Source organism: Stomoxys calcitrans, chromosome 2 (genome assembly GCF_963082655.1).
Source record: "Stomoxys calcitrans chromosome 2, idStoCalc2.1, whole genome shotgun sequence".
NCBI lineage: Eukaryota > Metazoa > Arthropoda > Insecta > Diptera > Muscidae > Stomoxys > Stomoxys calcitrans.
The window spans coordinates 116,471,904-116,499,412 of NC_081553.1; positions in this window are offsets into that span (position 1 = coordinate 116,471,904).

Consider the following 27,509-nt stretch of genomic DNA (forward strand, 5'->3'; position numbering starts at 1 on the left):
GATGACAATTGCACGCTCAAGAAGTCAAGATCCAAGATCGGTTTATATGACAGCTATACCATATTATGAACCGATTTGAATCATTCTTAGCATAGTCGTTCGAAGTGAAACCAAAACACTACGTGGAAAATTTCAGTCAAATCGGACGAGAATTGCGCCATCTAGAGGCTCAAGAGGTCAAGACCCAAAATCGGTTTATATGGAAACTATATCAAAACATAGGCCGATTTGGCCCATCTACAATCCCAACCGACCTACACTAATTAATAGTATTTGTGCAAAATTTCAAGCGGCTATTCTTAATCTTTCGAAAGTTAGCGTGCTTTCGGCAGACAGACGGACGGACGAACATGGCTAGATCGGCTTAAAATGACATGACGATCAAGAATATATATATATAAAGGGTGATTTTTTTGAGGTTAGGATTTTCATGCATTAGTATTTGACAGATCACGTGGGATTTCAGACATGGTGTCAAAGAGAAAGATGCTCAGTATGCTTTGACATTTCATCATGAATAGACTTACTAACGAGCAACGCTTGCAAATCATTGAATTTTATTACCAAAATCAGTGTTCGGTTCGAAATGTGTTCAAATTTTGACAAATTTTGTTCAGCGATGAGGCTCATTTCTGGTTGAATGGCTACGTAAATAAGCAAAATTGCCGCATTTGGAGTGAAGAGCAACCAGAAGCCGTTCAAGAACTGCCCATGCATCCCGAAAAATGCACTGTTTGGTGTGGTTTGTACGCTGGTGGAATCATTGGACCGTATTTTTTCAAAGATGCTGTTGGACGCAACGTTACGGTGAATGAACACATTTCGAACCGAACACTGATTTTGGTAATAAAATTCAATGATTTGCAAGCGTTGCTCGTTAGTAAATCTATTCATGATGAAATGTCAAAGCATACTGAGTATCTTTCTCTTTGACACCATGTCTGAAATCGCACATGATCTGTCAAATACTAATGCATGAAAATCCTAACCTCAAAAAAATCACCCTTTACTTTATGGTGTCTCAGACGTATATTTCAAGGTGTTACAAACAGACGAAATTGGTGTCCATATTTTGATATAGCTGCCATATAAACCGATCTTGGGTCTTGACTTCTTGAGCCTCTAGGGGACGCAATTCTTATGACTTCCAACAACTGTGCCAAGTATGGTTCAAATCGGTTCATAACCTAATATAGCTGCCATATAAACCGATCTGGAATCTTGACTTCTTCAGCCTGAAACCGATTTGCCTGAAATTTTGCCTCATGACCATTAGCATATGTGTTTATTACGGTCTGATTTCGTCTATAGCCGGATACAGCTCCCATACAAATCGATTTCTCTATTTATTTCTTGCGCCCCCTAAGGGCGCAATTTTTATTCGAATTGGCTGACATTTTACACTGGTTTCCAACATATAATTTAATTGTGGTCCGAACCGGACTGTAACTTGATATCGATCTAATAGCAGAGCAAATCTTTTCTTCTATTCTTTTTTACCTAAGAAAAGAACTCGACGGGAAAAGAACTCGACAAATGCGATTCATGGTGGAGGGTATATAAGATTCATCCGATTTCATTGAATTTGAAGATATGTGAGTTCAGGTAGACCCCTATACATTCCCGTCATGGTCCTTAACGGACCATATTTATATATACACCGATGGCACCTTTTTCATCTGAGTTTTGGGAGACCTCTTCAAATTTTAGTCAAATTTTTCCATAGCAAGCCATATAGCAAATAGACCGATCTCCCTATTTAAGGTACTAAGCCCATCAAAGGGTCTTCTTTCATACGACGCAAGAACTTGCTCCTTTTACTTCCTATGCTTGTACTCTGCAACATCTCAAGCTGCATGGGAATTTTCACGAAGAGTAAAAGTTTCTCACAATACCCACATTCATAGCCAATGATTTGTACATGAAAAATAACTCACTTTAATTAAGTTTGAAATTAGCCATAAATTTATGTTTATCGTTTCTTTTGGCCATGGTCAATTGAAGCCTTGGGTGTAGGGGTAAAAAGTGAAGTCAGTAGAAGTGAAGTGGAGAATATATTAAAAGTTTAGTTCGTATGGTTTTTTGTTGTGTGTTCACTTTTGTATGTTTGAGTACAAATGATTGTTTACCAACATAACGCATGGGTAATAAAAATTGAACCAATATCGAACGTGTTGCCTTTGACTTTTATTCCCTCCTCATACATATGCAGTTCAATCGCATAGAAACTGTTCGGCATAACCCCTATGTAAGAGTGTGCGTGATTGGTTGGCTATAACTTTGTATGCCATGCCATAGAATGAAGATGCTGCCACTGCTGCTTCCACCACCACTTGCCCAACACTATAGTCCATATGCACTAATGTGCACTGAGTACAAATCATGAAAATACGTGACAGAGTTTCTGAGAATTCTGGCCATTAAAACCTACAAATTTATAAATATTTCAGAAATCGCTCGAAAAGAAACAACCAAAATCGAATATGGCAATGGTGTTTGACATCCGTGTTGAGCGAAATTTTCCCAAATGCTTTCATTGCATTTCATCGACTGAGTAAATAAATAGGATTACGAAAAACTCTTATTTCTGTCAGAGGGCAGTCATAGACATTGTTTGCTGCTGCAAAACTCAAACAACTAGTACAGGCTAAAGTTTTGGCAAAAAAGAAACATCAAAAGCTGATTGGCTTAAAAAAATCAGCAATAATGGCAAAATATTCGACTGCATTAGATTGTATAAATAATATTTTGAAGTTCTTTATAGAAAATAATAATGAGTTAAATCAAATAAATCTACGCCGGGGTCCGTATATGGGACTATATATCAGTTCGGGAAACCATACTTAGTCGGATTTTACCGTAGGGTGTATGTACAATAGGGTGTATCTACAGAGGGTGGTCAGGTTTTTAATCGTTAAAGAGGTTATCAAAGTCTACGAAGAATCCATGGATCTATAATCAAAATCGAGCTTTCTGTTTTAACGCAAATTCCGTCCGTCTAGTGGTATCTCTATATGGGAGCTATATCCAAATCTGAAACAATTTTGACAAAAAATCGTCTGTGCATAGATGATAAACCAGTTATGGATATACTTTTTGTTAACAACTGGAAGCTCGATTTTGATTTTAGACGCATGGTTTCTTAGGCAAATTTTCTTAGAATTTGTCGTAAATTTTGATAGCCGCTTTGGCTGTTTTTATGTGGTCCAAGCAAATTGACCTACTCAAATGTACAGGGTCCTATCTAATATAAAAGAAAATATAATGGTAGCATTTCATGACACTATGGGTGTCTTCAACAATCTATATTTTTGCTCATCAATCATGAAGGCACTGGAAATTATGTATGTAAATATAACAACAAGCACGTTAATTTATTACTTGCTTACTTGAAGTCTGCAAATACTGCAAGCTTTGAATCTGTAGGTCTACAAAGATGTATCAGTGAAGCGACAACGTAAAAGCGGTTATCTGTTTCCACTTCTTTGGAATAGGTTAGGCTATATTAGGTTTAAATGGCAGTCTGCCATCACACTCACTTAAACGTTTTCGTCCATTGTGATACCACAGAAACAGTCTGTCAGCATGTTTTCCGATCACACAGTGACCTCTCATGACGGACACGTTGACTGAGTCCGCCATTCTAACCAGCGACAGCAGATTAGTACACTTCCTCAGGTCTAGATTAGACCATATCATTTTAGAGTGTCCCCAACCCCTCGTTTGTGACCATCTGTCATTCGTTACCCCCTGGGCCTGATCCCAAAGACCAAGCTTACATGTCGATAGAGGCATACCTATACATTCCAGTTCCCCTGGATTGTATATAGTAGTTTCCAGAACCGTCTTTTACTTGTTTTAGTTGGGAGTGCTAAATTTGAAGATGATTGGATGAAAATTGCGATCTGTTCACAAATTAACATGAACTGACAGACAGACGGACAGACGGACATAACTAAATCGAATCAGAAAGTGATTTTGAACCGAACGGTATAATTAGTAACGGGTCTAGCTCTCTTCCTTCTGGGAGTTTCAAACAAATGCACTAAATACCAAATGATATTACGACAAAATATAAAATATAGCATCGATAGTGCCATAGATGGTTTGTAAGCTCTAATTAAAATGTCTAGACTATCAAAAATATATGTATGTGCTCTATTGGGTCTCAGATCAATATTTCGTTGTATAACAAACGGAATGACGAAATAAGTATGCCTCCCTCCCCCAGTTTTTGAAATGTTGGGATGACACATTTTAAGGACCTTTCGGAAGGAGTCCAGACCACCAAGGGCCTTGACATTTTGTAAATGGTCTCATCAAACCCTTCAACATTCTGAATAATTAACTTCACCCGATCTGATACAGCGATTGAGTAACAAATCTCTACCTTGATTACAAACAAGGACGGATAGACAAACAGTACAGAAAGAATACGCGGGCTAACTGATATGGCTAAACCGAACTGAGTCGAAGCGTACACTGTACTTTTTTTACCCATTAATGCTGAATAAATCTCTACTGGCTTTAAGATTCTTTAATCCTCGATTTCATTGCTTTTGAAAGTACTACATTCAACTTTGGACGTCGTGTCGGCAAGGTTTATAGTCAATCGGTCGCCATTGGGTTGCCCAAAAAGTAATTGCGGAGTTTTTAAATGAAGGTAAATGCATTTTTAATAAAACTGATAACTGACAGATGAAAGAGTGCAATTACAGAGTCACAAGCTGTGAAAAAATTTGTCAACGCCGACTATATGAAAAATCCGAAATTACTTTTTGGGCAACCCAATATATGGAGGGTATGCATTTCTAAAATATTTTTTTGGATTTTTGGGACACTCTAGTGCACATATCCTAAACTGCATTATTATTTCAAATAACCCCTTAGTAACTTAAAGAGCCATGAATTAGGGTAAGTGTAGCATTATTCTAATTTCTAAATTTTTGTTAAATATTCTCAATCGCGACGTATTTATTGTATTTGATGTCATCATTTGAATTTGTTTCCTCAATTAAGGATATGTGTTTTTACCGCCAATGGCATTAACATCTTTGCGGGCTGTAAACAAGAAAATCACCTCCAAGCCAGAGTCTTTCTGCAAGAACTGATTGCAAAATATACACACGTTTGAAGACAAACAAATATAAAATACACAACAATAACAAAAGCAAAAAATTAATGGCTTTTGTTGTTTAATCCTTGTATGTGGCAAAGGACTTAACAAAAAGCTGAGCAACGTCTACTGCGGAAATTGAAATTGAACAACGGCAACAAATTACAGTCTTGGGGTAAATAGAAGATTTTCAGTATAATCACGTTATTATCGAAGAATGAAAAATGTTACAGCTTGGGCTTCAGCTCCGCCATCATCATCATCAGCAGCAGCAGCGTGCAACATCAGCATTGACTGAGCAACAATACAACACCACCAACCTACTGAATACAATAAACTCAATATTTATACGTTCGCTTGTTCATCTCTCGTACGTTATTTTGGGCAGGAAATGAACATTATTGTTGTTAATCAATTTCAAGAGATTCTCCTCTGTGAATCCAGCATGCTTCATATATTATCTGCAACAATTACTTGGGGAACATCTAAAATAAACCGCATCATTTGACGTATGAGCATCCAGGGCAAAGCTGGAAGTAAATTCCGGAAGTAATTCGCAATCTCAGGAGATGTAGCAATAGAAGATTTAAATAGAAAACAATCAAGTTTCCATATAAGCTAAATAGAAATTTCGCCATCAGGGCATTAAAATAGAAAAGCAATTCAATTATTTAACCTCACTGTCGTCTGAGTAGGAGGTAGATTTTTTGCTGAATGTTCCCACACATATGGCGATAATGTGAAATATTTACATATACGAACATTAAAAAACAACTCTTCAAAATTTCACATTTTATTTCAAGTTATCGACGAATAGAAATTATTGGTCTGACTGCACGAAGTACCAAGAGTTCTTGGGTTAAGGTGTTTTTTGTTTTTGTTTCCAAGCTAGTTGAAACGATGTTTAATACGAAACCGGATGAGATCAGACAAGCCTTGTGTTGGTGGTCGATCGCTAGATCGGTTTATATGGGAGCTATATCAGGATCTTGACCAATGTGGGCTGTACTTTGCACAGTTGTTGGATGTAATAACAGGACACTACTTGCAAAATTTCAGACAAATCGGATGAAAATTGTCTCCAGGGGTCCAAGATGTCAAATCGGGAGATCGGTTTATATGGGAGCTATATCCAAATTTGAGCCCATTTGCAATTCCCAACGACCTACATCAATATTAAGTATCATTGCAAAATTTTAAGCGGCTAGCTTTACGCCTTCGACCGCTATCGTGATTACGACAGATGGACGGACATTTCTTGATCGACCCAGAATGCAGCGACGACCAAGAATATATATACTCCAGGGGGTCCTAGATCCATATTTCGAGGTGTTACAAATGGAATGACTAGATTAGTGTTCCCCCATCCTATGGTAGTAAGTATACAAATGTTTCAACAAAAAATTTAAATATCTGTTTGTGCTTTGTTTTTTGGTCCATTGCAGGATATTGTCCAGCTTTAGACCATTGTTTAATGCTCTCTATTCCAAGAATAGTATAGCAAGACTAGTAAGAGCGTGCTAAGTTCGGCCGGGCCGAATCTTATATTCCCTCCACCATGGATCGCATTTGTCGAGTTCTATGCGAAGTATCTCTATTTAGGCAAACAAAGAATACTGAATAAGAACTGTTGTGCTATTGGGCCTATATCCAGTTATAGTACGACTCGGACCATAAATGAATTGAATACTGAACATTGTACAATAGAAGTCTATGTGTAATACTTCAGTTCATTCGGATAAGAATTGCGCCTTGGAGGAGCTCAAGAAGCAAAATCGGGAGATCCTTTTATATGGAAGCTGTATCAAGCTATAGATCGATTCAGACCATACTAGACATGTATGTTGAAGGACATGAGAGAAGCCGTTGCACAAAATATCTGCCAAATCGGATGTGAATTGCGCCCTCTAGAGGCTCAAGAAGTCAAGACCCCAGATCGGTTTATATGGCAGCTATATCAGGTTATGAACCGATTTAACCCACACTTGGCACAGTTATTGGAAGTCGTAACAAAACACCTCATGCGAACTTTCAACCAAATCAGATGAGAATTGCGCGCTCTATTGGCTCAAGAACCCAAGATCCAAGATCGGTTTATATGGCAGCTATACCAGATTATTAACCGATTTGAATCATACTTAACACAGTTATTGTAAGTGATACCAAAACCCTACGTGCACAGTTTTAGTCAAATCGGACGAGAATTGCGCCCACTAGAGGTTCAAGAAGTCAAGACCCAAGATCGGTTTATATGACAGCTATATCAAAACATGGTCCGATTTCATTCATAATTAGCACAGTTGTTGGAAGTGATACCAAAACACTACGTGCAAAATTTCAAAATTTCAGTCAAATTGGATAAGAATTGCGCCCTCTAGAGGCTGAAGAAGTCAAGACTCAAGATCGGTTTATATGGCAGCTATATCGAAACATGGAGTGATTTGGCCCATGTACAATCCCAACCGACCTACACTAATAAAAAGTATTTGTGCAAAATTTGAAACGGCTAGCTTTACTCCTTCGAAAGTTAGCGTGCTTTCGACAGACAGACGGACGGTTGGATGGACGGACAAACAGAAGGACAGACGGACGGATGGATGGACGGACAAACAGAAGGACAGACGGACGGACATGACTAGAACGACATAAAATGTCACGACGATCAAGAATATATATACTTTATGGGGTCTCAGACTAATATTTCGAGTAGTTACAAACAGAATGAAATTAGTATACCCCCATCCTATAGTGGAGGGTATAAAAATATCATGCGGATAGCCTGATCCGTTCAAACGCTTTAGTGACTTCGGCTGTTGAACGGAAATATGAATATGCCTAGACTGAATTAAAATGTGCAGACGATTGAGAATATATTTATATACTTTGTAAGATTGAGTAAACATGCTGACAGACTGAAGCAACACCTTCTGTGTGTGTATCGTGCACTGGCAGTCGGAAAGAGTTCCACTTTAAGTTTTAATTTCTTTGAGAATGTGACTGTTTTAGCATATGTGAACATTCGCCACCGTAGTGCAGAGGTAAGCATGTCCGGGTTCGAATACTGGCAGGTACATCAGAAATTTTTTCACCGGTGGTTATCCCCTCCTTATGCTGGCGACATTTGTGAGGTACTTTGCCATGTAAAAACATCTCACCAAATAGGTGTCGCTCTGCGGCACGCCGTTAGGACTATTGAATCGGACAGCACTCATTGATTTGTGAGAAGTTTGCCCCAATTTCTTAATGGAATGTTCATGAGAAAATTTGCATTTGAACATTCGCAGTTGTTGGGCTTTTAAAAGCGATCTGGATGATTTAACAGTAAGAACTAGAAGATATCTTCCTTCTTCGGTCCCTGTGGTATAGCTGTGGACCACTTGTGCCACGTGTGCCACTTAAACTTAACCTAACCTAAATATTTCGAAATATGATACTACCGAAATGGTGAGATTTGCATTCTATTGTGCGGGTATAAAAATATAAAATTTTTAACTACTCGGATTCGACTCCGGAGTCGGAGTAGAGCTATTTCGTCGCAGTAGGAGTCGAATCATAATTGATAGACTCCACAGCACCTGAGTTACTTTCTCAACCACCCCTGGATAAGAAAGCAAACTCCTCATGACAAAATCAAACGAGTCTTGTGAGAATGAACTCCCGGCGAACTCAGAAGACGATGCTAACCCAAAATTGGTGGACGTTATAAACTCTGACTATTGTTGTCCGGTTTGTGCAGATAAATCTCCACCACAGTAAGGCCGCAGCAGCGGCACGAAAGGTCCTTCCAATCTTATCTTATCCAAGAGCTATGGGTGTGTGGAGGAATGGTTCGTGAACTAAGAATTCTTAGATTTAAACAACTCAGCGTTACGGGGGATGGGAGACACAGAGCCTGTTTTCTTGCAAAGAGCAATCTAAATAGTTTTCTTGTTCCGTCGCTTAGAATAAGTCAAAAAAGTCTCATTGTAAGCCCGCTTTGGCGGCATAAAAGGTCCTCCTGATGGCAGGGGGTTTTGACGTGGTACTTAACCAGGAACCATGGGTGTGTGGAGGAATGGTTCACGGACTAAGAATTCCGAGATTTAAACTACTCAAAGATACGGGGAATAGGAGACACAGAGCCTGTATTCATGCAAAGAGTAGTCTAAATATGTTTCTTCGTCGCACTGAAATGAACAAGTCTCATTACTGGCTGGCTTCCTTATTTATGGCACACGATTCAGAGATGCCGCCTTCAAGCCTTAAGTTGCTGGTTGAAACCGCTTCTGCAGGGAAAAAGAAGAAAGTGATTGTAGGAAGTGATGCTAATGCCCATCGCCAGATAGGGAAGTTCGGATACCAACGAAAGGGATGAGAATGCCAACGAAAGGGATGAGATGAGAGAATGTTATCCCGAAAATAAATGGCAGAATTTGAGAGAGAGCAGAAACGAATTGAGGAGTTTGAAAATCTATTCCGAGGTCGATTAGTGGCTTAAACAGTCTGCCCCAGCCCACAAATGGCATATTTTTATACACTCCACCATAGGATGGGGGTAAACTAGTTTCGTCATACTGTTTGTAACACATGGAAACATGCGTCTAAGACCCCATAGAGTATATATATTCTTGATCGTCGTGACATTTTCAGTCGATCTGGCCATGTCCATCAGTCTGTCCGTCCGTCCGTCCTTCCGTCTGTCTGTTCAAAGCACGCTTACTTTCGAGAGAGTAAAGCTAGACGCTCGAAATTTTGCACAAATACTTTTTGTTGTTGAACGTTGGTTGGGATTGTTTTGATATAGCTGATCTTGGGTCGTGACTTCTTGAGCCTCTAGAGGGCGCAATTCTCGTCCGACTTGACTGAAATGGTATTTTTTATCACTTGGTATTTTTGTATCACTTCCAACAACTGTGCTTAGTATTGCCAAAATTGGTTCACAACCTCATATAGCTGCCATATAAACAGATCTTGGGTCTTGACTTCGTGAACCCCTAGAGGGCGCAATTTTTATTCGATTCGGCTGCAATTTTGCATGTGGTATTTTGGTATCACTTCCAACAACTGTGCGAAGCATGATTTAAATCGGTTTATAACCTGATATAGATGCAATATATACCGATCTGGGGTCTTGATTTCTTGAGCCTCTGCAGGGAGCAATTCCTACCTGATTTGCCTGAAATATTGCATGACGCGTTTTAGCGACTGTGTTAAGAATGGTTTTAAATTGGTCCATAACCTGATATAACTACCATATAAACCGATCTGGGGTCTTGACTTCTTGAGCCACTAGAGGGCGCAAATATTATCCGATTTAACTAAAATTTAGCATGAGGTGTTTTGTTATAACTCTCAACAACTATGCCATATAGAACGATATGGTATCTTTTCTTGAGCCTCTAAAGGGCGCAAGTATTATCCGATTTGGCTGAAATTTTATACAACAGCTTCTCTCATGACCTTTAACATACGTGTCGAATATGACATGAATCGGTTTATAGCCTAATACAGCTACCCTATAAACCGATCTCCCTATTTTACTTCTTCAGCCCCTAAAGTGCGCAATTCTTACTAGATTTGGCTGAAATTTTACACAATGACTTCAACTATGGTTCGAACTGAACCATAACTTAATATTGCTCCAATAACATAGCCATTCTTTTCTTTTATCCTCTGTTTGCCTAAAAGGAGATACCGTGGCAAGATATCGACAAATGCGATCCATGGTGGAGGGTATATATGATTCGGCCCGGCCGAACTTAGCACGCTTTTACTTGTTTTAAAATACAGTTCACTTTTAAACTAAGTAAATTTCGCGTGAACATTCCATTAAGGAACAGGGGATACTGCTCTTATATCAATGAGTGCAGCTCGATTAAAGTTTACCCTCAATGATAAGGGGCCTCCTTTTTTATGCCGAGTCCGAACGGAGTGCGGCAGTGGGACACCTCATTGGAAAGAAGTTTTAACATGGCATGATACCTTACATATGTAGCCAGCATTAGTAAGGGGATAACTACCGTTTTTCTGATGTTCATATTGGGGTTTAAAACCAGCTGTTCGGAGTCATAGAAGGTCATGCTAACCTTTGCGCCACGGTGGCCTCCAACTTTTCCATTACTCCACCTTTAGAACAAACCTTTATTTTGAGTTCTTGAGAACATAGAAGACTAACTGTGTAAAGGTTTTTATTGCAATATGATCCGTATGACATCTTCAATTAATTCATTTGCTTGGGATCCCATTAATAGCGAAACAATACTAAGTAAGCATATAAGCATGACAGATAAACCTGAATGGTGCAAGCATTTCCTTCATATGAATATTTACACATTTATTTGTTTCCGACTTCCAATTAAAATTCACATTTTCAAATTGGAAAATATACCATTGTAATCCATCGATCAAATGATTTTATTGCCTGCATCACTTGAATAATGTTATACCCAATTCAATTACCTTAAAAGTGTTGTCCTGGTTCTTATCGATGACTATTTCAATAAACCAGATATACCAAGGACACGAACGCAAGACATTTATTACGTTAAGAAAGTCCTCTTAAGCACTGTGGGTGTGTTTGCACGCACCATCATAGCCAACATCAGCTCACCATTGTCCTTGCCACTCCTGCTAGGTGGGTAGTCCATGCAGACACCACAGTGGTAGATTGAGTAGTTATTCGCTGGTGCATGGAAAAAGTTGTCACAGTCTGGTACATTTGCTTAGATTACCTCAATTTGATTTCACTTACATTTTCGATTGTTCAAGGAGCTGTTGCATACACTTTTCTATTCAGATTTATTGGCTCTGACGCAGAGAATGACATACACGTTTGTGTAATAAAAGTGTATTGCTAATTTTACCTCAGCCGGATTGTGGAGAGTTGTGGCAATCAGCCACAAAAATGGAAAGATTTAGAAGAAATGAGCATGACTGAATGGCAATTGTGTGATAATAAATTTTTATCATAAGAAATCTTGGCTTTGAAATTTTTTTCTTTTTAAAGAATGAAGAAGCCTTAGATTAGTTGACACGGATTTTTATTTATATTACTGCAGTAAAATTATCTTGACAGAACGTTTGTCCCTTTAGCCGAACTCAGAATAGCCTTCCAAGCACCTCGATTTCCTGGGCATATTTTATAATCTATGACACCAAGTTTCGAGGTGTCTCCCACCACTTAATCTTTCCATTGGGCTTTTGGTCGTCCCGGTTTGCGTGTACCACCGTGTTTGCCTTGAAAAGACTTTTTTGCTGGAGATTCTTCATCCATTCTGCCTACATGACCTAGCCGTTGTATTTGCATGCGATCTAATATATTTTACGAAGAATCCTTCTGTCAAACTCTCCAGGCACTGCCTCGTCAGCTTTCACAAGTACCAATGCCTCATAATCACATAACAACACGGGTAGTATCAGTGTCTTATATTGTGTAATTTTCGTCTGTCGAGAGGTGGCCTTGTTTCTAAACTGCTTACTATAATCCAAATAGAGAAGACGAAGCTTTTACTGAAAAGAAGCAAGAAGGAGGTCAGTATAGCTATTGATATCATAAAGGAACACATAGGACTACGAGCTTACTTATGTAAAATCGGGGCTGCAAGTGATAGCATGTGTAGGGCATGCGGGGAAGATGATGAGACGTTGGAGTATTTCGCGTCCAACAGATACCGGCACTCAGGTGGAGACACAATATCAGACATTAACCAACATAGGGGAGAGATATTGAAAACAATTTAGGATTTTGTAAGTAGCACGGAATTCCGAACTTAAAATTTTGTTTAAGAGGTTACTTTACAGTTTTTAGAGCGCAAAACAAGCCGATTACTGGCTTAGGTGTATGTCCATAGTGACATGGAGCGGATTAATATCTACACCCTCTTTTCAACCTAACCTATCCTAATCATAAGTAGCATCTGTTTGCCAGTATTATTCTTTACTTTATTTCAAAACTGGTGTCATTCGTTTCGGATATGGGGGTGCCGAGGCAGATAAAGTTGCTCACTATCTCAAAGTTATGGTTCCCAACTTTATCCGTTCTATTATATTTATTGTATATATACATGTTCTTGATCGTCTCGTCGTTCTGAATCGATGTAACCCTGTCCGTCCATCCGTCTGTCGAAATCACTATAGATATAGTCGAAGGCGTAGAGCTAACCTATTGAAATTTTGCACAGATACTTAATAGCAATGTAGATCGTTGGGAATTGCAAATGGGCCATATAGGTTCAGATTTAGATATAGCTCCCATATAAAGCAATCTCCCGTTTTGACTTCTTGAGCTAAAATTTTGCATGTAATGTTCTGTTATAACTTCCAATAACTGTGCCAAGTACGGTTTACATCAGTTTATAACTAGATATGGCCCCCATATAAACCGATTACCCGATTTGACTTCTTGAGCGCTTACAAGCCGTAATTTTTGTCCGAGTTGGCTGAAATTTTGCTTGTGGTGTTCTGTTATGACTTTTAACAACTGTTCTAAATACGGTGCAAATCAGTCTATAACTTTATATAGCTCCCATGTAAACCGGTCTCTCAATCATCCTTGTTCGGTTCGTAGAAGCTTTAATTTTTGCTAGTTTGACAGAAGTTTGGTATGTAGAATAAAATTATGCCCTGTTACCAGATTGTCCTTCCATTTCCTTCTTCTTCTTCTTGCAGGAGAGGGGTTTCTCCTGTCTCCTTTTCTCCCAATACCTCTGCTTCATCTGGAGCATTGCTACTGATTGTTATGTTGCCTGTATGCCGCATTCTTGGCTTCAGTAGCCTTTTGGCACTCCTAGTCGACCACGGGGAGAGGGATTGAATCACTTCATTATCTGAGGTTTCTTCGTTTAGGCTTAATTTAAACTAAAGCGCCTTAACCTTAACAAGTAAAAAGGCATTAAGTTTCGCCAGGTCGAACTTTGGTTACCCACCACCTCGGGTATATATATATATAAACCTCCTATCGTCCCAATCCAGTGAATATTGGATAACTTATGCACCGAAATTCGGCAAGGACATTAAGTGGTCTAATAAATATAAGTCACTTTAAAATTTTGTAGAACAAAATATTGGTCTTTTGGCAGCTATAACCAAGTAAAACAGTTCTAAACCATAAAGGATACGGCTTTCGACAAGCCTAACATAAATCACTTCGTCAAATGTCGACGAAATCGGATAATAAATGCGTTTTTTATAGGGCCAGGGCTTTAAATCGAAAGCTCTTTCTATATGTGACACCATTAAAAGCTTAAAAAAATTCACTGTTTCAAATTTCAGCGCAATCGCATAAAAAATGTGGCCATTAAACCTTTATCGGGAGATTGGTCTATATGGCAGCTATATCTAAGTATAGTCCGATCTGAACCATATTTGGGTCAGATGTCAGAATTTCAGCGAAATCGGCTAATGAATTTCAGCTTAATATCTCAATTTTTGAAGGCTGTAGACTGATTGCAACAGACGGACAGACACAGGGACATCGTCTTAGAATTTTACAACGATCCGAAATATATATACTTTGTAGGATCGAAAATTGATATGAAATTCGATGTGTTGCAAATGGGATGACTAAATGAATGTACCCCCTATCCTACGGTGGTGGGTATAAAAATTAATCATTTAAAGACGCTCCTATTTGTAAGGTAATTTTGCGTATTTAAGTACGGTTCACTGTTTTTTATAAGGTCAATTTTCCGACTTTCAACGAAATTTCGGCCTTCACTTTAGTTTTTTGTCTTTAATAACAAGACTAAAAGTAAAGGACTTATTAACCTACCGCATAACAAACAAGTAAAAGCGTGTTTAGTTCGGACAGGCCGAATCTTATATTCCCTCCACCATGGATCTCTTCCCGGTATCTCCTTGTAGGCAAACAAAGGATAAAAGAAAAGGATTGCTATGCTATTGGAGCTATATAAAGTTTTGGTTTGATTCGGACCATAATTAAATTAAATGTTGGAGACCATAGTAGCAGTCATCGTGTAAAATTTCAACCAATTCAATTAAGAATAGCGCCCTTTAGGGGCTCCAGAAGTAAAATAAGGAGATCGGTTTATATGGGATCACTATCTGGCTATACACTGATTTAGACCATATTTGACACGTATGTAGACGGTTATAGGAGAAGCGGTTGTATAAAATTTCAGCCAAATCCGATGAGATTCGCTCCCTCTGGAGGCTCAAGAATTGAAGATTCCTGATCGGTTTATATGACAGCTATGTCAGATTATGGACCGATTGAGACCATGCTTAGCACTGTTATTAAAAGTCATATAAAAAAACCTCATATAAAATTTGAGCCAAATCGAATAAAAAATGCGCACTCTTGTGGCTCAAGAAGTCAAGATCCAAGATATGTTTATATGGCTGATATATCAGTTCATGGGCCGATTTATACCATACTTAGCACAGTTATTAAAAGTCATATAAAAACACCTCATGTAAAATCTGAGTCAAATCGAATTAAAATTACGCCCTCTAGTGGCTCAAGAAGTCAAGATCCAAGATCGGTTTATATGGCAGCTATATTAGGTTATGGGTCGATTCAAACTATACTTGGAACAGTTTTTGTTCTTTTGTTGTTGCGCCTTCTTTAACTCTCTTATATCTTTTTAGGGTGAGGAAACTTCGCCCTGATTGCGGATATCCGCGTTCGAATCCTGATGAGAACATCGGATGAGAACATGTGCCTCGTTAATGTCGCCAACCACCGCTTTGGTTGGCGACATTAACGAGGCACAATTCCATGCATGGTCATTTAGAACATTTTCCCCAAAGAGGTGTCTCATTGCGGGACGCCATTCGGACTCGGCTATAAAAAAGGTCCCTTATCATTAAGTTTAAACTTCAATCGGAAAGCACTAATTGATGTGTGAGAAGACACCCCTGCACGGTTCCTGGTGTTTTTAAAAATTAGGGTAATGAGAAGTGCTTTTTAGGGGAGGGATGTCACCTCTGACATTTCGACTCAAATATGGATATAAAAATTCGTGCTGCATTTCCAAATCCCTTTAATTTGAGCCCCATATTGTTATTGCCGGTAAATATGAACCGTTTGGTGGGTGTTTTGGGGCTGGGGCGGCCACCGGCACTTGCACTGAAAACAGATATAAAATTCGTCCCTTATTCCCAACGAAAATGAAGTTCAGTTTAGAGGGTGCTTTAAGGCATACCCCAAAACGCTTGGCTTCAAAATGGAATATCAAAATCGTTTTCTACTCTCAAATACCTTTCATTTGAGTCCCATATTGTCATAAGGGGTCAAATAACTCATTTGGCGTATCTTTAGTAGGAAAAACGCCATCTGAACTTGAACGAAAATTTAAATGACATATTTGTAATCTACACCGAAATACCTTTCATTTGAGTCCCATACAGCCATGGTCGGCAAATATGCCCATTTGAGGGTATTTAGGGGTGGGCGACCTCCCATTACCTGACCTAATGTTGTATACCATATTTGTATTCGACTGCCTAATACTTCTCATTTGAGTCCCATATTGACATGAACTTCAAATATATCTGTTTAGAGGAGTTTTCTGGTTGGGGGGGGTCCGCTAAGAACTGGGATCCAAATTTTAATACTATGTTCGTTATCTGGTCTCCAATACCGTTCATATGATACCCTTGTTGTGCCCATCAGACCACTTTAGGATACGGGTGGCGTTTTTGGTGTAAGGGGGAGGGTCCGCCTCCACCCGATATCTAAAAATTATATAGCCTATGTTTCCTTCCAGACCAACCTACACAATCTGTAAAAATTTAAAGGTAATTGGTTCAGCCGTTTTTATACCCTCCTCCATAGGATGGGGTACACTAATTTCGTCATTCTGTTTATAACTACTCGAAATATTCGTCAGAGACCCCATAAAATATATATATTCTTGATCGTCGTGACATGTCGATCTAGCCATGTCCGTCCGTGTGTCCGTCTGGAATGATATTTCTGCACGACGTGTTTCGCTATAACTTCCAACAACTGTGCCAAGTATAGTTTAAATCGATCCATAACCTGATATATCTGCCATATAAACCGATCTTCAAACTTGACTTCTTTAGCTTCTAGAGGGCGCAATTTTTATTCGATTGGAATGAAATTTTGCACGACGTGTTTCGCTATGACTTCCAACAACTGTGCCAAGTATGGATCAAATCGGTCCATAACCTGAAATAGCTGTCCTATAAACTGATCTGGATACTTGACTTCTTGAGCTTCGAGAGGGCGCAATTCTTATTCGATTTGGCTGAAATTTTGCATGAAGTATTTAATTATGACTTATAACAGTGCTGAATAAGGTTCAAATCGGTTCATAAACTCTTATAGCTGCCAAAAATCGAATCTTCTCATGACCATCAACATACGTGTTTATTATGGTCTGAAATGGTCTATAGCCTGATACAGCTCCCATATAAATCGATCTCTCTATTTTACTTCTTGAGCCGCCAAATTCTTATTCGAATTGGCTGACATTTTACGCAGGTCTCCTATATATATTTGAATTGTGGTCCGTACCGGATTCTATCGTGATATCTCTCTAATAGCAGAGCAAATCTTTTCTTTTATCCTTTTTTTTTGCCTAAGAAGAGATGCCGGGAAAAAAACTCGACAAAGTGGAGGGTATATGAGATTCGACCCGACCGAACTTAGCACGCTTTTACTTGTTGAGTCTATACAGAACAAACAAACAAACCGACAAACATACACACAAAATTATTAGGTCTTAGACGAATATTTTCAGGAGTTACAAAGTGAATGACGAAATTAGTATACCCCTATCCTATGATGGAGGGTATAGAAAAACCCTAAATATGAGAGAAAATATTTTTTACTTATGGGATTGTTTCCTTAAAAAGTTGGAAAATTTATCATCTTTAACTTAAGTTTGCTAATCTTTCTCTCGAATCTTTAAAATTAGGACAAACAATGTAGCGTATAAACTGATTAAAAAATTAGCTCACTACCTTTAGAATTAGCCCATGAACATTCCGTTAAGGAACAGGGACAAACTTCTTATATATACATGATTTCTGTCCGATTCAATCTTAAGCATAATGATAATGGGCCTCCGTTTTATAGCCGAGTCCACACGGCAGTGCAACACATCATTGGGGAAAGGATGTATCTTATGTCAGATAATATGATGTCTTATGTCATTTCAGTTTTTTTTCCTAATATTGCAACATTATTTGTTATATAACTATTGTCAAAAGGTTTTTCTTCTAAAATGATGAAAGCAAATTATTTTTTATAAATTTTTTTAAATCACTTAAGGATAACTCAAACTCGTTAAATTCTTCTGTATTTGAGTGAAATGCAGTGTAGAAAATTTGATTCATGAAGTGAAGACAACAGCCAATGAAAATATTTGCATTATTATGGCCAAATCACCCGTATTTCCTTCCTGCCATATTTCCTGTTTAGTTCTTGCACAGTTTCAAATAGTTCAATGCAATATTCGCCCTCATGTCCGGAAAATACTGTTATTGCTCCCAAACAAAAAGTACATAAAATATAAACTCCTGTTGCAGTGATGTGGAATTTTTCTAGTTTCTAAACAGGATTTCAGGATATTTAAAGAGGAAAATTCGGTTCATATAATGTACGTTTTACTAAATTGGTTATGGTGCATAATAAAGCAAACAATTTCACCTTCAGGTAAATTCCCATAAAAGTATTCGCTTTTTACAAACCACGAAAGAATTGCATAAAATCAAGCGAAGTTATGCCTCATTCGATCCATCAGTAAGCACAATGTCGCATAATATCCTTTATGCAACTTTGTTTATAGACCCATAGTTTCTAGGAATAGAATTTTTCTTAGAACATGTACAACAACTCACATCAGACGTATTACACGCGCTGTCCCTATTTTTTGGTATTTATTGAGAACTGGAGCTTCCTGCGCCTTGAGTATCAGTGGGCCGAAACATTAAACATACGATTTGAATCGGAAAGTGAAGTTGACTTGACTGGTGGTGGCGGTGAGCGAAATTCTTTTAGTTCATTGCAATTATTAAAATGAAATTCACAAAAAATCCCCGGAAGCGTTAAAATAAAACAAGTAAAAGCGTGCTAAGTTCGGCCGGGCCTAATCTTGGGAACCCATCACCATGGATTCTGCTAAAATATAGGAGCTACATCTAGTTATAGACCGAATTAAACCGTACTTGGCACAGTTGTTGAGAGTCATAGCAAAACACTATATGCAAAATTTCAGCCAAATCGGACAAAAGTCGCGGCTTGTAAGGGCTTAAGAAGTCAAATCGGGAGATCGGTTTATATGGGAGCTATACCATGTTCTTGACCGGTTTGAACCGTACTTGGCCGTACAGAACACCATGTACAAAATTTCAGCCAAATCAGACAGAAATAGCGGCTTCCAGGGGCTTAGGAAGTCAAATCGGGAGATCGGTTTATATGGGAGCTATATCAGGTTATAGACCGACTTGGGCCGTATTTGGCTCCGTTGTTGGGAGTCACAACAAAACTCTATACGAAAATTTCAGTCAAATCAGATGAAAATTGTGTCTTCCAGGGGCTCAAAAAGTCAAATCGGGATCGGTTAATATGACAGCTATATTATGTTCTTGGCCGATTTAGACCGTACTTGGCACAGTTATTGGAAGTCATAACGGAACACAATGTGCAAAATGTTCAGCCAAAGCGAACAAAAATTTTGGCTTCCATGGGATCGAGAAATCAAATCGGAAGATCGGTTTATATGGGAGCTATATCCAAATCTGAACCGATATGGCCCATTTGCAATCCCCAATGACCTACATCAATATAAAGTATCTGTGCAAAATTTTAAGCGGCTTGATCTACGCGTTCGAATGCTATCGTGATTTCGACAGACAGGCGGACGTACATGGCTAGTTTGAATCAGAATTTCGAGACGAACAAGAATATATACACTTTATGGAGTCCTTGATCATTATTTCGAGGTGTTATAATCGAAATGACTACCCTATCCTATGGTGGTGGTTAAAAAAAGAGGCAAGAACTTTCCTTATACTACAAGCCTCCGACAACCCACCCTTTCAGTCTCTTAGATATTGTTTTCGTCTTATTGAGCAGAGTTTTCTGAAATATCCTTTCGTAATAAGTGTAGGGGCTAGAAACTTTCGTATACTACAGGCCAATGATATATCCTCCACGGACTTACTTAGTGTATGTTCATGTTACACCCAGAAGGAAGAGACTTTAGACCCATTGATAAGCATAACGATCGACTTAGAATCACTTTCGGATTTTGATTTAGCTATATCCGTCTATCTGTCTCTCCGTCTGTCTATCTGTCCGCATATCCGTCTGTGCAAGTCAATTTGTGTACAAAGTACAGGCTGCATTTTTCGTCCGATCGTCTTAAGCATCTTTTTCGGTCTAGAGATGAAGCCTATAAAATATGAAACAAGTAAAAGGGCTTTAAGTTCGGCCGGGCCGAACCTTACCTTACCAAAACGTTATATCGAAAGACCGGTCTATATGACAGCTATATTCAAATCTGAACCGATCTGGACCAAGTGGAAGAAGGACGTCGAAGAACCTAACACAACTCACTGTCCTAAATTTTGGCAAAATCGGACAATAGATGCGCCTTTTGTGGCCCCAAAACCGAAAACCGAGAGATCGGTCTATATCCAAATCTGAACCAATCAGATCCAAATTTAAGAAAGATGTCGACGGGCCTAAGACAACTCACTGTTCCAAATTTTAGCAAACTCGGATAACAAATGTGGCTTTTATGGGCCTGAGACCCTAAATGGGAAGATCGGTTTATATGGCAGCTATATCCAAATCTGGACCGATTTGAGCCAAGTTGCAGAAAATTCTCGAAGGGCCTAGCACAACTCACTGTCCCAATTTTCGGCAAAATCGGACAATAAATGCGCCCTTTATGGGTTCAAAACCCTATGTCGAGAGATTGGTCTATATGGTAACTATATCTAAATCTGGACCGATTTCAGCCAAATTAAAGGAAAATGTCAAAAGCCCTTGCAGAGATGCAGAGAGATTTCGAGATGCCTAACATAACTCACTGTCTTAAATTTCAGCAAAATCGGATAATAAATGTGGCGTTTATGGGCCCAAAACCTTAAATCGAGAGATCGGTCTACATGGCAGCTATCCCAGCTATACCCTGATCGGCGGATCGGTTTATATGGAGGCTTTATCAAGATATAGTCTGATATAGCCCATCTTCGAACTTAACCTGCTTATGAACAAAAAAAAAAAAAGAATCTGTGCAAAGTTTCAGCTCAATATCTCTATTTTTAAAGACTGTGGTGTGATTTCAACAGGCAGATGGAGAGACGGACGGACATGTCTAGATCGTCTTAGATTTTTACACTGATCAAGAATATAAATACTTTATAGGGTCGGAAATGGATATTTCGATGTGTTCCAAATGTAATGAAAAAATGAATATACCCCCATCCTTGGGTGGGTATAAAAAAAAGGTGTAGTGGGGTACCACAGCTCACTTTTTCAATTTTTATCGAAATCGGATGAAAAATGCTCAATTTATAGGCTTAACATTCTATATCGGCGACCACTGTAGCACTGAGGTTAACATGTCCGCCTATGGCGCTGAACGCACGGATTCGAATCCTGGCGAGACCATCAGAAAAATATTTTTTAGCTGAGGTTTTCCCCTCCTAATGCTGGCAACATTTGTGAGGTAATATGCCATGTAAAAACTTCTCTCCAAAGAGTTGTGCACACGGCACGCTGTTCGGACGCGGCTATAAAAAGGAGGCCCCTTATCTTTGAGCATAAACTTGAATCGGACTGCACTCATTGATATGTGAGAATTTAGCCCCTGTTCCTTAGTGGAATATTCATGGGCAAAATTTGCATTGTGCTCTATATCGGGATATCGGTCTATATGACAGCTAAAGGGTGATTTTTTAGAGGTTAGGATTTTCATGCATTAGTATTTGACAGATCACGTGGGATTTCAGACATGGTGTCAAAGAGAAAGATGCTCAGTATGCTTTGACATTTCATCATGAATAGACTTACTAACGAGCAACGCTTGCAAATCATTGAATTTTATTACCAAAATCAGTGTTCGGTTCGAAATGTGTTCATTCACCGTAACGTTGCGTCCAACAGCATCTTTGAAAAAATACGGTCCAATGATTCCACCAGCGTACAAACCACACCAAACAGTGCATTTTTCGGGATGCATGGGCAGTTCTTGAACGGCTTCTGGTTGCTCTTCACTCCAAATGCGGCAATTTTGCTTATTTACGTAGCCATTCAACCAGAAATGAGCCTCATCGCTGAACGGTGAATGAACACATTTCGAACCGAACACTGATTTTGGTAATAAAATTCAATGATTTGCAAGCGTTGCTCGTTAGTAAGTCTATTCATGATGAAATGTCAAAGCATACTGAGCATCTTTCTCTTTGACACCATGTCTGAAATCCCACGTGATCTGTCAAATACTAATGCATGAAAATCCTAACCTCAAAAAAATCACCCTTTATATCCAAAAAAGGTTCGATCTAAACAATATTTGAAAGAAATGGGTAAGGGTCTACCAGAACTCACTGTGCCAATTTTAATCCAAATGGGGTAATAAATGGATCTTTTATGGCCCTACAACCCTATATCAGGAGATCAGGCGTTCGTACTGTTGGGCAACTATATCCAAATATAGTCCAGACCACACTTCACAAAAATAGATAGGGGTCTACCTGAACTCACTGTGCCAAGTATCATCGAAATCGAATAAAAAATCATCAAAAATTATTTGGAAAATGTTTTTATACCCAAGATATCTGCAAAATTATAAATACCAAGCTTTTGGGCATAAGTAACCTCCCTTTTCTTTTCATGTCTGGTATCGGGTCCCAAGCTAAGTGCCGGGGTCTGTTAGCGGCGAAAGCCGGGTAATGACAAAGGAAATGCTCCAACGACTCATCATCTTCCTTACTTGCCCTACACATTTCATCGGAGTCAGGCCCCATTTCGGGCCTACGGCCCGTCTACAAAGTGCTCAACATCTGTGAGCCTTCTCAGTACGCTCCTGAATGTGACACTTCCAATTATCACTCCTATCAAAGATCACTCCTAAATATTTAACCTTATCAAATATCGAAATCGTTTTATTGAGAAAATAACCTTTAACCTTAACCATTAGTACCAAATATGGTCTGAATCGGTTCATAACCGATTCAGACCATATTAGCTGCCATACAAACCAATCTTCTGATTTTATTTCTTGAGTCCATATATGGCGCAATTCTTATCCCATTTGGCAGAAATTTTGCGCAATGACTTTTACTGTGGTCTTCAACATCTAAAACAAGTACGTTCCGAATCGGTCCATAACCTGCTGTAACTCCAATAACAGCAATTCTTATCCTTTGTTTGCTTATAAAAAAATATCTTATATACCTTCCACCATGCGATCCATTGTGGATGGTATCTAAGATTCGGCCTGGATGAACTTACCACCCTTTTACTTGTTAAACTTTAGTATATACCTCTGAACTGATCGTTTATAGTTGCCATAAAATCCTTCCCTTAACCGGTTACTAATGTAGTGTAAGCAACACTGTAATAGAAGATACAAAAAATTGGGCTTTATTGCCAAACATTACAAACATATTTCCGAAATTCTTTTACTTGCTCCTGTTGCTTCAGTGTCTACCTTTTAACTTTTGATGAACGACTCTTGGCTTTCCTGCAGGTACCCGCATATGGTCTTCATGCACGGCAACTGCTGCCACCACCGTTTTTGGTAGAACCAAAAAAAAAAATAAATTTGCCGGAGCTACAACAAAATTCATTGTTAACAAGCTTTTGAATATACACTTAACATAGACAAACAGGAACACAAAAACAAAAACAACAACAGATGGCAGCTAATGGTGGTGGTGGTGGTAGCGGCGGCGGTGATGGTGGAGGTCTACTTTGGCCGTTGGCTTATTCCTGGCATTTCAAGGAAAGCAACAGGAGCAAGCAACAGAGCAGAATGTGGCAGGTAAAACAAATCCCTTTTCAATTTCCCCAGAGGGTTTTCCGATCAAACAGGATGTTCTTAGGCAGTTTGAAGCATTTTGCATTCCATCATCAAAACAAGAACGTAAATAATGTGCGAGGGTATAGTGAAATCACCTACAACTACTATTGTAGTACAGTCTACTATATTAAGTAGATGTGTTTGTACCAGCTTGAGAGAGAAAAGATATGCCACTTGAATGTTGTTGTGGGCTTGTACACCTGCCTCTCTCTCCGTGCGTATATGGAAAATCAAAGCAAACAACATATTTGCCCCAAGCGCCAGTTCAACTTAGTACCCAGAATCATGCCAACCAATGTTACCGACTTCGATAGCTCCAACGGATATCCCCTTACATACACGAAACCAAGTCAAACTCAGTATTCGTGGCATTCACCCATTAACCGCAACCTGTATCCAAAAAGGTCGTAATCGCGAAAGCGGCGTGTTGAAACTTAAAATATCAAAGAATTGCACGATGGCAAGAATATTTGGGTCATCAGCGAAAGCGTACACCCTTACGCCTCAAGTCAACACAGAATTCCATCGACCACAACAATATAAAGCAGTGGAAAAATGAAAACTCCATGTGGCGTACCTCTTTTATGCCTCATCATTACCGAGATGGGTTTAATACTACCCATGATCTCCTTACGCAACAGCCTATTGAAACGTGGTTTTGTCGAAGGCTGAGGTAAGTTCAGTCGTCTCCAGGGTTAACCTAAGGACCCACAATCCTTATGTGATAACGCAAGTTAATTAGAATCGAGTATAGACAATAAGGTGATTAGGTTGTCGTTTTCGGCTCTTGCTTATGAGTGCTCGGCTGTAGAAGCGTCTCTTCAAGGATGGGTGGATTTAGCTCGATGGAAAGGTCCCCGCACGTTCAATGCCCCCTTTCTGATGCTTTTGCTCGATGCAGTTGCAGTCGATTCATAGTTGATAGCAAATTCTTGGTGGACATTGAGGGGGGCTCGATTGGTGTAATCTCGACGGTGAGGCCTTCGCAAATTCAAGGCCTCCTTGGTGCTTTTGGTCGCTGCGTTTGCAGGCGGCAGTCGATTTATAGTTCATGGATAACTTTCGGTGGGCTTGGCAGAAGTCGTCGCTTGTCGCTGCGGGCTTCAGGTGGTATTTGTGGTAGGTAGTGGGCTTCTTGTTGTCGGACTCCCCTCGTTTGCATACTGGGCGCTGGCCTGACGGACCTCGGAATCTGACCGGCAAATACGATGACGACGTCTTATGTTTCGGTGGGAGGGAAATTAACATTCCGGATTTCATGTATAGCTACTACAAAATCTACGGGATGTACGATCTCTAGAAAGGGAGCATTCGTGCCCACATCTATCTACGACCGGCAATACTATCTAGAGATGGATGCGAGCCAGACATGGCTAGATGCGGATGGAAGCGAGGGCGGACGCGAACTAAGCGCGGATGCAAGCTAAGTGCGGATGCGAACTAAGCGCAGATGGAAATGGGTGCGGATGGATGCTAGGTGCGAATTCGACCTAAGCGCGGATGCGAACAAAGCGCGGAAGCGACATAAGCGCGGATGGAACTGGGTGCGGATGTGAGCTAAATGCGGATGCGAACTAAACTCGGATGCAAATGGGTGCGGATGCAACTAAGTGTTGATGCAACTAGGTGCTGATGCGACCCAAACGCGGATGCAACTTGGTGCGGATGCAGACTAAGTGCGACTAGAGATGCAATTAGGTGCGAGTGCGAGCCAGGCACGGATGCAACTAGATGCGGATGCAAGCTAGGCGCGAATGCAACTGTGTGTGGATGCAAGCTAAGTGCGGACGAGAACTAAACCCAGATGCAACTGGGCGCGGATGCAAGCTAAGTGCATATGCTAACTAAGCGCGTATGCAACTGTGTGTGGATGCAAGCCAAGTGCGGACGAGAACTAAACGCAGATGCAACTGGGTGCGGATGCAAGCTAAGTGCGTATGCGAATTAAGCGCGGATGCAACTAGGTGTGGATACCTGCTAAGTGCGGATGCGTACTAAGCGCGGATGCAACTAGATTCGGATTGAACTGAGTGCCGACGCGAACTAAGCGCGGATGCAAGGTAAGTGCGGATGCGAACTAAGCGCGGATGTAACTCGGTGCGGATGGAGATTAAGTGCGAATGCGACCTTAGCGCGGATGGGAGCTAAGCGCAAAAAGATCTGTGTGCGGATGTAAGCTAAATGCGGATGCGAACTAAACGCGGATGCAAATGGGTGCGCATGGATGCTAGGCGCAAATTCGACCTCAGCGCGGTTGCGAGAAAAGCGCGGATGCGATCTAAGCGCTGTTGGAACTGGGTGCGGATGCAAGCTAAATGCGGATGCGAACTAAACTCGGATGCAACTAGGTGTGAATGCCTGCTAAGTGCCGATGCGAGCTAAGCGTGTATGGAACTGGGTGCGCATGCAAGCTAAATGCGGATGCAAACTAAGCTTGGTGCGGAGGAGTATTAAGCGCGGATGCAACTGGGGCTCAAATTAAAGGTATTTGGGAGTAGACCCTTTATCTGATATAAACATTAGGGACCAACTGTCTAAGGGACGTACCACCACCATAACAACCCGCAAATAGGACGAATTTGCTCATGAAGACGATTTGGGTCGTAAAGAGAGTGGAACTAAATATTTATAGTTTTAAGGGCCAATAACTCAAACTGCACATATTTGCTGACTTTTGCAATAAGGAGTTTAAATGAGATTTGAAAACGAATTTGATATCCAATTTTGAGGCCAATGGCAATATGAGGATCAAATAAATGATATATAGATATATGAGAATAGAGCACATTGCTGATATATTTTCCGGGCTTAGTGTTTGGGGAACCACACCAATCCTCTAAACACCCCTAAGTCTGGCATATTTACCGACCATGAAATAAAAGGTATTGGGGGGTAGAGCAAGAATTGATACCCATTTTCGGAACTAATTTTCTGGGGGTCTACCCCTTTCCTAAAATACCCCACAAACAGCAATTTTTTACTGACCATCGCATTATGGGGCTCAAATAAAGGTATTTGGGAGTATTTAGAATTCGGATTTTTATATCCAAATGTATAGGACTATGTATTTAGGGCATCACCCTTCTCCCAAAACACCCCCAAAGGTAAAAAATTTTTCGGCCGTGCCAATATGTGGCTCAAATGAAAGGTATTTGAGATTAGAAAACGAATTTGATAACCTATTTTGGGGCCATGTGTTTGGGGGACGCCTCATCCTGTAAACTCCTCGTAAGCCAATGGCAATATGGGGTTATAATAAATGGTATTTGAGAGAAGAGCACGATGCTGATATTTTTTCAGGGTCATGTATCTGGGAGTACACCTTACATCCAAACTTAAATTCGTAGACCAATAAAGATCATATGGGATTCAGATAAAGGCAC